Consider the following 12,179-nt stretch of genomic DNA (forward strand, 5'->3'; position numbering starts at 1 on the left):
TAATGTGGCCACAGATCAGTCTTTAATAAGACTAGTGCTGGTGTGTGGGAGGGGAAGATGGGCTTGGGAGACAGAGACAGAACAGGAGGTGATGCTCATTTGCATTTATGGCCTCTCTCTTTCTCTCTCTTTTTAGGCAGTTGGGGTTAAATGACTTGCCCAGGGTCACACAGCTAGCAAGTGTCAAGTGTTTGGTCTGAGGCCAGATTTGAACTCAGGTCCTCCTGACTTCAGGGCTGGCGCCACCTAGCTACCCCCATTTATGTTGTCTCTTAAGGTTTTCAAATCACTTTCCATATATTAGCTCTTTTGCTCTTCGTCGCAGCTTTGTATGTGGGTAACATAGTTATCTCTACTTTTCTTTTTTTGCGGGGGGTGGGGCAGAGGCTGATGCTGTGCTTCCAAAGCCAGTACTCTTCCCAATGTAGCCAGCAGATCTTTTCTACTCCAAGCGGAAGAAGCATCTCAAAGAAATTCCATGACTTGCTCGTGATTATCTACCTAGTAAGTGTTTGGACTGGGATTTGAACTTAGGTCTTTCCTGCCTTCAAGTCCAACACTCTTTCCTCTGCCTTCTTACTCTTTCTAATACTTGGCCACCCACTTCACAGAACTGAAAAAAAAGTGCTTTATAAACCAGAAAGTGTGACATAGGTATGACACGCTATTATTGCTCATCTGATTTGGGGCAAGTCTTTTGATCTTTCTGACTCAGGCCCCCCATCTGCCAAGGGAAGGATTAAGCCAGAACTTAGCTATGGGCTCTCCAACCCAGACTCTATGGGTACACCCAAGTCAGTGAATTCAAATATGGCAACCTTTGTTCTGAAGGTGGCACCCTAGGCTGTGGAGCTGAGATGAACTTGGAGTTCTTCTAATCCCATTCCCATATTTTACAAATGGCGGAATCAGCAGCATACCCAAGGTCACACAGGCAGTGTCTAAAATGGGATTTGAGCCCATGTTCTTGACTCTACAGCTAGGGCTGCTTCTTGGGAGTCGTCCAGTCCTAAATAGGATCGTAGAATCTCAGAAGAGGAAAGGACTGCAGTGATCTTCTAGTCCAACCAGTACTTGGACAGGAATCTCTCTGATCGGTGGTCCCCCAGATTTCTTACTACAAGTGGAGAGGCTCATCACCAGTAGGTCAGCCCCCTAGCTGATGAGTAACTATGGTGACCCATGATCATGCCAGAATTCTATTCCTCAAGTCTTTGGTAGCAACCTTGTTGCCTAAGGTATAAACTCCTTATCTTGACATTTGAGGCCCCCCTAACTCTAGATTATTTTATCTCATACTATTGTCCTTCATAGACTCTGCATCTAGTTAAACTGTGAACCCCAGCTGTTAAGCAAATATAAGATATTATAAATGTTAGAGGAAGTTACAAGGCTAGGCTTAGAGTTATGATGACCTGGGTTCAAATCCCCCCACTCCCCCTCACTTAATAGCTATATGATCCTGGGCCAGTCATTTAACCCTGTGAGTTTCTGTTTCCTCATCTGTAAGCTTCTAATCTACCTCTCAAGATTGTGAAGATCAAAGGAGGTATTGTCCATAAAATGTTTTACAAATCTTAAGGTGACATATAAATGGCCACTATTATTATTTCATTCTGATCCATTTTGGTGGAGGGACTTCACACCCTGGGAACACTCCACACAGTCACAAGTCACTTCCATATTATTAGTGTGAGTAATAATTTTAGTGTTTTTGGTTCTTTAACTCTGTTGCTATTCAATCACTCAGCAAACTAGTGAAATCCTTTGCCTAATCAAGGGAGGAGGATCTTAGCACAATAGATTTAGAAATAGAAGGAATCTGAGAGGAGATTTCCTATTATATCGTGCTCCCATTGGATCAAAACCCACAATTATTAAACCCCACTACCTAGGTCACTCCCAGAGATCTTAGAAATCTCCTGTTTCCCTACCCATCCTCATCCATGGCTCTAGACAGCCCAGGCTTCCACTAATGTAACTATTTTTATGTTAGGCAGTCTGCTCACAAGGGCAGGCAGTGCTCCTGCCCTCAGGAGGATACTGTTTACCAAGATGAGATAGAACTGGGTTCAGGGGAGGACTCAATCCAGACCAGTTACCTTCTTCTGCCTTAATGAGGAAGAAAGCTGAGTTTGTAACGTGGTGAGACATGGAAAACTGCAACAGCAATAGTGGTGGTGTCAATTTCCTTTGGATCCACAAGAGCCTCAAGGGTACATTTCTGAACAATGTGGTCAAGAACAGCAATAACTCCATCTGAACCAGGTCTTTCCCCAAGGTTTCCTTGCAAGGAACCAAGATTATGCTTAGAGATTTACTTTGGCTAGAAGTTACAGAGCTTGGTTCAGATCTCTCTGGGGCTCTTCCCTCCTGTGTTCTATGTCATAGCAGCCGTAAGTCTACTCACCCCTATGACTAGGACAATGGGATAGGGAGGGAATCTGGGGTATGGAGGGGGTCTAGATTCTCCTGGTCCCTTGAGACTGCTCTCTGAAACACCTCTAACCTTAGGTAAGAACTGCTTTCTGAGCTGGACATCCCTGGTTAGGTCATGTGGCAGCCTAGAAGGAACCAGTTCAATATATTTCTGTATCTCATGAACCACATAGGGCATGTGTGGTTTGTCCTTCATGGATAGAATTCAGTTCCATCCAATCAATTGCCCAATTTTTTCATGGATTTTGCCAGTGGAGAAATGAATGGGATTAATGATGCACTGCTTAGGCTATTGGGAATTCCCAGCTGAGTCCCTGGGGGAGAAGTGGCAGACATTGGCTGAATACAATTCCCAAGAGACTAATATGCTTCATCTCAGTCTCATGCTTATCCAAGGATAGGAAGAAAACTTCTCTTTTGCTCATGGACAGGACCAAATATGATATTATCACTTTTAGATATTTAGATCACAAGTCAGGTCTCTATTCTCTGGTTTTCTTATAAATTTTTGTGGGGCCCAAAAGCCTACTTTGATATTTCATCATGGTGTGGAGGTCCACAAGCCAGCAAGCATTTATTAAGGCGTCAGAGACTGTATCAGCCACTGGGACACAAAGAAAAGCAAAAGCATAATCCTTGCTCTCAAGGAATTTCCATTCTAATGGCAGAGACACCATGAAAACAGCCATGTACAAACATGACACACAGGACAGAGTGGGGGTGATATCACACTGAAGGGGCATTGATATTCTTGAGGAGGTGGGATTTCAGGTGAAACTTGAAGAAAACTAGAGAAGCAAAGAGGCAGGAATGAGGAGGAAGAACATTCCACACATGGGAAACAGCCAGTCAACATGCTTCCAGTTAGGAGATGGAGTGTCTTGTGTGAGGAACAACCTGGAGGCCGGAGTCGTTGGATTATACAAAATGACCCCTATGGTTTCTTCTGATGCCTTGCTTCAGTGGTTACATTAGGCAGAAGGTGCTAAGCATTTATTAAACACCTACTATACCTACCATGCTCAGCAGACCATACTCTCAAAAAAGCTTCTATTCTATTGGGGAAGATGAATTACAGGTCAAGTCCAAAAGAAAAAAAAAAGTATCACATAAGGTTTGAGGGGGAAAGTCATTAGCAACCAGAGAGACTTGAGGATTTATGAAGGAAGTAGAATTTGAATTGGGCTCTAAAAGATGGCTAAGAATTTCTCCTCTACAAAACGAGAAAGTTGATTGGATCTCTAAATTCCTGGGATTCTGATCGTGAAATATCCATTGGTCCTAGAGGGTGTTCAGCACTCCAATGGCACCTATTGTCTATCATGCTAATTTTCCATCACATTAATAAAGTCTTTTGGTCACGGGAACTGATAATAATAATATCTACCACTTTGGTACTAAACATATGTAATAACAACAATAATATCTAGCACTTTAAGGTTGTGAGGCATTTTGTATACATGATCTTAATTGATCCTCACATCAATCCTGGGAGGTTGGTGTTATTATTAGACCCATTTTACAGTTGAGAAATCTAAGACTCAGAGAGGCAAAGAGACTTGCTCAAGGTCATGCAACTACTAAGTGCGTTAGGTAGGATTTGAACTCAGCTCTTTCTGACTGTCAGGAACTCTATTCTGCCACCTAACTACCATGAAAAAAAAAAAAAGCTCAGCTCCATGCACATATCAGAACTGATGGGTAAGCTCATTGCACTTATCTTCAGGTGTTTCGGGAGCAGCAGGAACCCAAATCTGAGAGAGCTGCTAATCGTCTCTATTCCAGCACCAAAGAAGTTGAATCCACTATGTTTTCCAGGTCAGATGGAGACTGAGGATTCTGTTCCTCCTGTAGATAAGAGAATTATGGAACAGAAGATTTGAGAAGCTGACACGTGTACCTGCAGAAATTTCATAACACCTGGTCTCAGCCAGGTAGCCCAGGTTAGGTAGAGGACCAGGCCTGGAGTGAGAAAGACCTGAGTTCAAATCCAGCCTCAGATATTTTTCAGCTATGTGACCTTGGGCAGCTCATTTAACGTCTGTTTGCCTCAGTTTCCTCAAATGTAAAATGAGGACTATAATAGCACCTATCTCCCAGAGTTGTGAGGATCAAATGTGATAGCCATGCCTGGTACATTGTAGATGCCATATAAATGTTACCTGTTAGCTTTCTCTCAGATTATTATTGTTGAATAATACTATAATGACTACATAATAACTTTTTGACCCGGGGATCCCATTCCTGGAACCATACACTAAGGATGTTATTGACAGGAAAAAAAAAAAAAGATCTATACACAAGTAGCCATAGTAGCATCATGAATGAGAACAAACAAACTGGAAACAATCCATGCATCCAGTGATTGGTGAATGACTGAACAAAGTGTGGCATGTGAACCTAATGGGATACTAAGGGCTTATGAGAAATGTCAATAATAATACAAACTAGTATACTATCTTACATTCATCATCTTCTTTAATTCTCATCTCAGTGCTGTGAACCAGTGATGTGAGTGTTCCTATCCCAATTTTACAAAGGAAGAAATGGCAGGTACAGAAAGGCTAACCCTAATTCTGGCTGTGCTCACATAGATAGTAAACTCCAGAGCTAGTAAGGATTGAACCCAGGTCACTCCTGCTTCGGAGTTCAGGGCTCCTTCCTCTCCACCTGGGTGTGCTGAAGCCAACTCCTTCAGGTGAGGGAGGATTGTTAAAGGTTTGGTATGAGGATTTACACCTTAAAAATTGGCAAATGGTACAGATCAAGGTTTGATTTACTGTTCTGGTGATTGCCAGACTTAAGCAAGTCATGAGGAGAACGTTAATAATGCGGATTAAATTTTAAAATGTGCATTCCCTGTCCCCCAAAATCTGGTTGTTAAACATTTACCAGCACACCCCTGTCTCTACCATGCTGCCTCCAGTCATCACATACAAAGTAATTCAAGTGAAGAAAGCATAATTAGAGCAATAAACACACTAACTACAAATGTGAAAAAGAAAATCATAATAATAACCAAATTTGGGGAAATACATAGAACAGAAAGAGTTCTAAGCGGGAGGCTGAGGCAAACAGGATGTACACACCACTATCTTCTTAAAGTGAATATACACAAGTTTAAGACAAACTGAAGCTAGCGGAAGTCTATGGTTGCTTCTAGGAGATGGCCCTTTATCCATTTGTGCATGTGAATGTTTGTGTTGCTGGTTGCTAAGTTTAGAACATGTTTCTATGAAAAGAAATAGAGGAAGGCCCCATGTTGTGTAGACAATCTATTTACAGAAAGGCATGGGCAGTCAGAGCACCTGCACTGATGGGGATATGGAACAATTAACAACTACTGTATAATTGCCGTATGGATCATAAGCACCTTGACCCGGTCGTGCTGATTCTCTGCTCAAAAATTCTTGAGTTTTTGTCCCTGTTGCCAACTGAGTGATTTTCTAATTCTTCTGCCTGTCATTTAAGGCTTGCAATAATCTGGTCATCTCTGGGTAGAAGGGTCATCTGTTTAGTTTTCTGCCTACTCTGCCCTTCAGATTCCTCCCCATTTTCTCTGCCGACCTTGCCCTTTCCTGTCCCTGTGAGTGGGCTGCAAAAATCAGTGGGAAAAGCCCTGGCTCTCAGGTTGGAGGACTTATGTGGGATTCGTGTTCCTTCTGATGCCAATAACCTATGCGACTTTGAACAAGTCACAGATCCTCCCTGGACCTCAGTTCCTTCACTAAAATGAGGGGGTTGAACCAGATGATCTTCGAGGTCTCTAAAATTGCTAGGTTTATTCTCCCATGAGATTTATGTGACAAAGGACTCACAATAGGTCAGTGAATAAGGCCTGTACTGACCAACTCTCTACTGAGAAGGTATTTGGAATGCCAAGGCTGCATTCTGCTGAGGAAGAAGCCAATACAGCCTCAAAGGTTAGCAGGGTCCAACATTTCTTGGTGTTCCTATACTGTCTTTGAGATGAACTATTTAATTTAATGACAAGTTTTTTTTATCAAACTCTTTTTTTTCCAGGGATGTACCTCATGAATGATGGAAAAGAATTATGGAACTGAAAGAGAAAAAAATAAATGTCTCCCTCAAAGAGATTAACCAAGAGGTCACTAAGACCTTCGCTCTTCTGGTTTCCTTCCTTTGGACCCTCTCCTGATTTTCAGCATCCTTCTAATTTGTGACACCTCCAGATCTAGTGTTACCAAAACATTTATTTTTATTTTGTTTCTTATTTTTTCAATTAACAAGTATTTATTGACTTTCCCTCCCACCTCCTCCACTGGGAAAAGAAGGACAAATAAGACCTACATAATAAATGATGTTTATTTTAAATGTCAGAAAATCATATGTTTTCAAGTCCTGCAGGTATTTACTTTGTGCTCATTAAAGTCTCAGATATTCCATTGAAAGCTTAAAGTCCTTTTGCCAGGCCAACACACTTTGCAAATTTGTAGCAAGAAAGTGACATGGGCCTTACTGTGGGTGCTCTTTATGTTCAAATCCTCCCTGCATCACATTCCATTTATGGGACCCTGGACAAGTCACTTGCCCTTTGTGGGATTCTGTTTTCTCACTCACAAAATGAGAGGTTGACCTTTGAGATCCCTTCCATTTCAGGATATCTGGTCTTATGAAATCTTTATTTGCAGGGAGTTATCACTGTCACAGATAAGAGAACATTGATCTGCTTACCTTCCCCTGGATTTTCTGTGTTGGGCCCAGTTGTTACATACTCCCTTGACCTTAGCGCCTAAATCCAGTCATTTCATAATATTCTCCTTTATGAATTCTTCATTCTAGTCAAACTGGCATGCTGGCTGCTCTTTATCTCTACATTCTGTCATCGCACCTCTGACTTTGCACAATGGTCCCCCGTGGCTGCAGTGCGCTCTGTCTTCATCTCTGCCTCTTGGAATCCCTTGCAAACCTCTAGGAATAGTTTAGCGGATGCCTCCTAGCAATGACTGTGCTAATCTCTCCAGGGTTTAGTACTTTCTGCCTCTTGAAATTACTTGGCATCATTTGGCATGTATTTTATATTTACTTATCTGGGCACGTCTTGTACCCGCCTCTCTGAGGGTAAGGACTAAATCACTTCTGTGTCTGTATCCACAACACCTAGCACACAGTGCCTGGTACATTGCAAAAGCTTAAGGAATGATGAATTGAACAAACCCAGGCAAGTTCATGTGACATCCTACTATATAGCCACCATCTAGATCAGAAAAAAAAATGGCTTTGGGATTACCCCAGGCAGATGGAAGGGGGACTTTCTGCTACTCACAGGGAAAGTGGAACGTCTGACTCCTTTTTTGGCCACATTTCTTGACTCGAGAGCTAACTTCTTTGAGATGGATTTGAATTAGCAAACCATCTTTTAGCTACTTTTGTAAGCCACTAGAGGGCAGCAGACACTGCGCTGCCATGGAACCTCTACAGAGTGAAGTGAACATTTATATGGAATCACAAGTCTTAATGTTCAAAAAAGCCTTAGGAATTTCCTATCTGAACTCTTTTCCAATATGGGAATTCCCTCTGTAGCATCCCCTACAGATAGTCTTAAGCCTCAGCTTGGACATTTCTCACAATGGGGGCCAGAGATGCCATAGCCTCATGGGTTTGAGAACACCTCAGGACCTTGGTCAACTTGTGTCTTCTTAGTCTTAGCTGTCACCAGCTGTCCTTTCAAGTCTGGATTCCCCAGCCCCCAATCTTGCCCGAAGGGAAGTTCATAGGCTTATCTCTTCCCCAGCACATTAGGGGTTTCATTAATATTGTACTATAGGAAGAAACACACAGCGGTTATTAACAACAGTGAAAGGAGAGGGAATATTAGAGAATTTTCAGAAGTCTTATCCTTTGGTCCTGGTCCAGCACACGTACTTTCAGGAGACAAAGTCTTAATATTTCTTAGTCCTTCCTCCATTTTTAGGATGACCTTGTACTTAGGTTCAATCTTGCTCTTGAAATCCTTTAGGGCTACATCACAAACTGGACTACACTGACATCCTTCCAGGGATGGGAATGACCTCAGAAGGCAATCATTGGATACACAGCTTAAATTGAGTTTGAGGATGTAGATTCATCACAGACAATTCCCTTGTAGACATGGCTATGTTGGGGGCTGCATCGCAGTTTAGCCAAAATCGTCAGAATTGTTTGAAATGAAATACCCGGAGGAGAACACATCAAGCATAAACACCTCTGTGTGTCTTCCAGCAATGAGCTGTATACCCACAGAATAACCAGGTGTCCATGGGAGGGAAAGTGTGCAGGAAATCCAGACTATGCATACAGTGTTAACTCATCAAAATAAAGAATCGTACCTGACTCCTTCCTTCTTTTCCCTCATACTCATGATCTCTACATCTCCACTATGAAAGGGACTAATTCAAAATATGCAAGCAATAGTTTTTTCACCTTTTCTGCTTAACAAAACACACTGGATAAGTGTATTTTAGCCTCAACATGGGTACAAATGCTGATTTCCATTTTTTTGGTTTTGTTTCGTTTTGTTTTTGGTTGGGCGTTGGGGGTTAAGTGACTTGCCCAGGGTCACACAGCTAGTAAGTGTTATGTGTCTGAGGCCAGATTTGAACTCAGGTCCTCCTGAATCCAGGGCTGGTACGCTATCCACTGTGCCACGTAACTGCCCCCTGATTTCCATTTTTTTTAATGAATCATTCTCCCCCTTTCACCCAGGCTGGAAGTGCTCTGTTTCTGACATGGGCCAGTTCAACCCTTCCTTAGGTCACTTGGTAGCATTCCACTACCATATTTGATGCTAAACTTTGTGTGGACATCCTTTCAGCATAATCCACTGCAAGTCCATTGTTTCTTCACCATTTGATTCTTGAACATTTCTCATCCCTTCTGGACTGATGTCCCTTGTAGATTATTAGTCTGTGGAATCCATCCTTTCTTCACCTTGAACCTGTTGAGATTTGTTTTCCAGCAACCTAGGTTGTATGGCAGACTGTCTGGCTTTTCTTGCCTTCTCTAACCGAGAAGTGGTCACTTCCCCTCAGGCTTCCCATCAATTCTACCCAGCTATCATTTTCTACTTGCTAAGAAGAATCATATGAATAATACAATTTTTTATTGTTGGTTCCTCCACCTCTGGAAAGATGACATCATCACTAGGATAAATCAAGCTGTTTTGCATTAGGCAGAGGGTTCTCCAACAGATGACTGGAAAATGGAAGTTCCTTTTCATTATCATATTATGTCTCTGTGCTAGGCTTGTGATCTGTTTCCCAGAAGCCAAGTATGGAAAGAGGACCGAGAAAGAGCTCCAAGACAGGAAGCACCAGGAGAGAAAGAGATTCCAGGGATGCCTGATTCAGCCCAGGGTACAGAAACACACGTCATCTGGCAGCTCTGTCAAAGATCCTGAATGGAGGGAGTAGGTATGAGCATGGGCCTTGTCTGTGTACTGAGCAAGAAGAAATGTTCTGGAGCAGGAGCAGAGCAGGGATTTTGTTCTAGCCTTTAATCCAGCTTTGAAACCTGAAGTGGAATCACTGTCCTAAACTTAGGGAGAATCAGCAGCTCATTCACTTCAAATCTGCAGAACTGACCACTGGGCTAACAGTGTCTAAGTCATGCAGCATTCTACTGAAACTTCCAAACACACACTAAAAGACTCATCCAGTCCTGGGACAAGAACTTTCAGATGGGTGATCTAGTGAACCCACCCTCAGTCTAGAGATTAGGAAATTTGAGGACAGAGATTGGTTTTCACAAGGTCATACAACAAATAAATATCAGTTAGAGTTGAGATCCTACCTGAACTATGGATCCACCCAAACTGAGATAAACTTTCTTTGTGTTACAGGAAACATGGACCCTGTTGACTGCCCATGGACTCTTTTGAACTTGGCATAAACTTTGGAGCATGAAGAAATTTCTTTGAAACTTATCTCTGTACCTAATCCAGCATGGCTATTATTTAATTCCTGCTAATTGGTTCCATATAGATGACACATGGTACAAGGAAAAGAAAGAATAACCTGGATTCTGGAGGGAGCTCTTTTTAAAAATAGATTTTTTTCTCAATTACATGTAAAGATGGGACATCCTTTTGAATTAACCTTCTGATCATTATTATCAGGAGAGACTCCATAAGAGGGAGACACATGGTCATGAACTCTTTTGGGGACTGTCATGGGTGGGGAGAGTCAAAAGGATTCCATTTAGATGGTGAAGTCTTCCAGGCGCTCCCATTTGGGGATAAAATGGCACTGGGTCCATCAAACCCTCAAACCTTGCAGAGTATTCTGGACTAGATGCAATTTTGCTTCATTCCAATTTGTTCTATCCTTAGGTTCAGTTTGGAGGTGATAATGAACTTTATATAGAACTTTATACATTCCCACACAAGGCTAATTATACTACTTTACAGTGTGTAATGCAATTTGTGTGTATCATCTCCTTTCACTATTGCAAGTATCCTGTGAGGTCAACAGTGCACATAGTGAGGTAGCTTGCTATCCTGGGAAGGGACCTGAACCGGGAGTCAGAATCCAAGGCTCTGCTGACAACTCCTTATGTCACCTTAGCAAAGTCACATGCCCTACCTAAGGATTCAGTTCCTCATATGTCAAATGAAGCCTTGGCCTCAATGGCTTCCAAGTTCCTATCCAGTTCCAGCTGTGATCCTATGACTTTCTCTAGCACGTTAAGACTTACCAAGCATTTTACAATCATTGTTTCCTTCAAGTCTCACAACATTTCTGAAGCAGCTAGTGCAAGTATTACTAACCTCATTTTACAAATGCAGACACCTGGACCCTGAGTAGTTCAGTGACTTACCCAAGTGTGCACAACTAGGGTGTGGATAGCAGAATTTGAACCCACATATTCCAACTCTGCATAAAGTTCTCGATCGAAAGTTTTTCTATACTGACTTAGATAGGTACTTTCTATCCAACCTGCTGTCCTAGAATTTTCTGAGGGCACTAAGAGGGTAATTGACTTTTCCAAGGTCATACAGCAAGTATGTGGACCCAGTTCTTTCTGATTCCAGGGCCAACACTTTATCCACTATGCCACATAAGAATAAAATGTGGGATTGGAAGAATAAAAAGAGAAGAAAAGAACTAGCAGTTTTGAGTAGCCTGGAGGTAAGCCTACTAATCACAGAGAATTTATCAGCTCCTCATCACTGCATATCTTATGGCAATTCTGGTTTTTATTCATGTGGAGGCTAAAAGAAAGGACTGGTTTCAAATGGTTTGATATGCAATGTTTCCCAAAAGTTCTAGATTGTATCAAGATAGCTTATCAGTTTCTAGAACTGTATTGAACTGAATTGAAAAGAAATTGAAAACTGAAAAGAATTGAATTGAGATAAATGTCAGTGCTGTGAAAGCCAGAACCTGTCTGAGTTGCTGATCTGTTGCTAGTGTTTTGTGCCTTAAAAAGTTATGCTAAATTTAAACATCAAAAAAGAGTGTGTCCACACTCACAGGAGAACACAAATAAGGATGCTATGTGGAACTATCACTTGCCATTTTGAATCCCTCAATTAAAAATGTTTATAACAAATTCATATGTTACCTTCAAAATGATTCTGCTGCTTGTCTGTGTTTCTTCTTAATTTTCTTCTATCCTCTTTCATCCACTTAATTTTAAAATTTAATATTTTATTTTTTCCCAATTACATATAAAAACAATTTTAAACATTCATTTTTTTTAAAAATTTGAGTTCCAAATCCTCTCCCTCCTTTTCTTCC

The sequence above is a fragment of the Vombatus ursinus genome, unplaced genomic scaffold, assembly GCF_900497805.2.
Source record: "Vombatus ursinus unplaced genomic scaffold, bare-nosed wombat genome assembly UNPS02015129.1, whole genome shotgun sequence".
In the NCBI taxonomy this organism is placed as follows: domain Eukaryota; kingdom Metazoa; phylum Chordata; class Mammalia; order Diprotodontia; family Vombatidae; genus Vombatus; species Vombatus ursinus.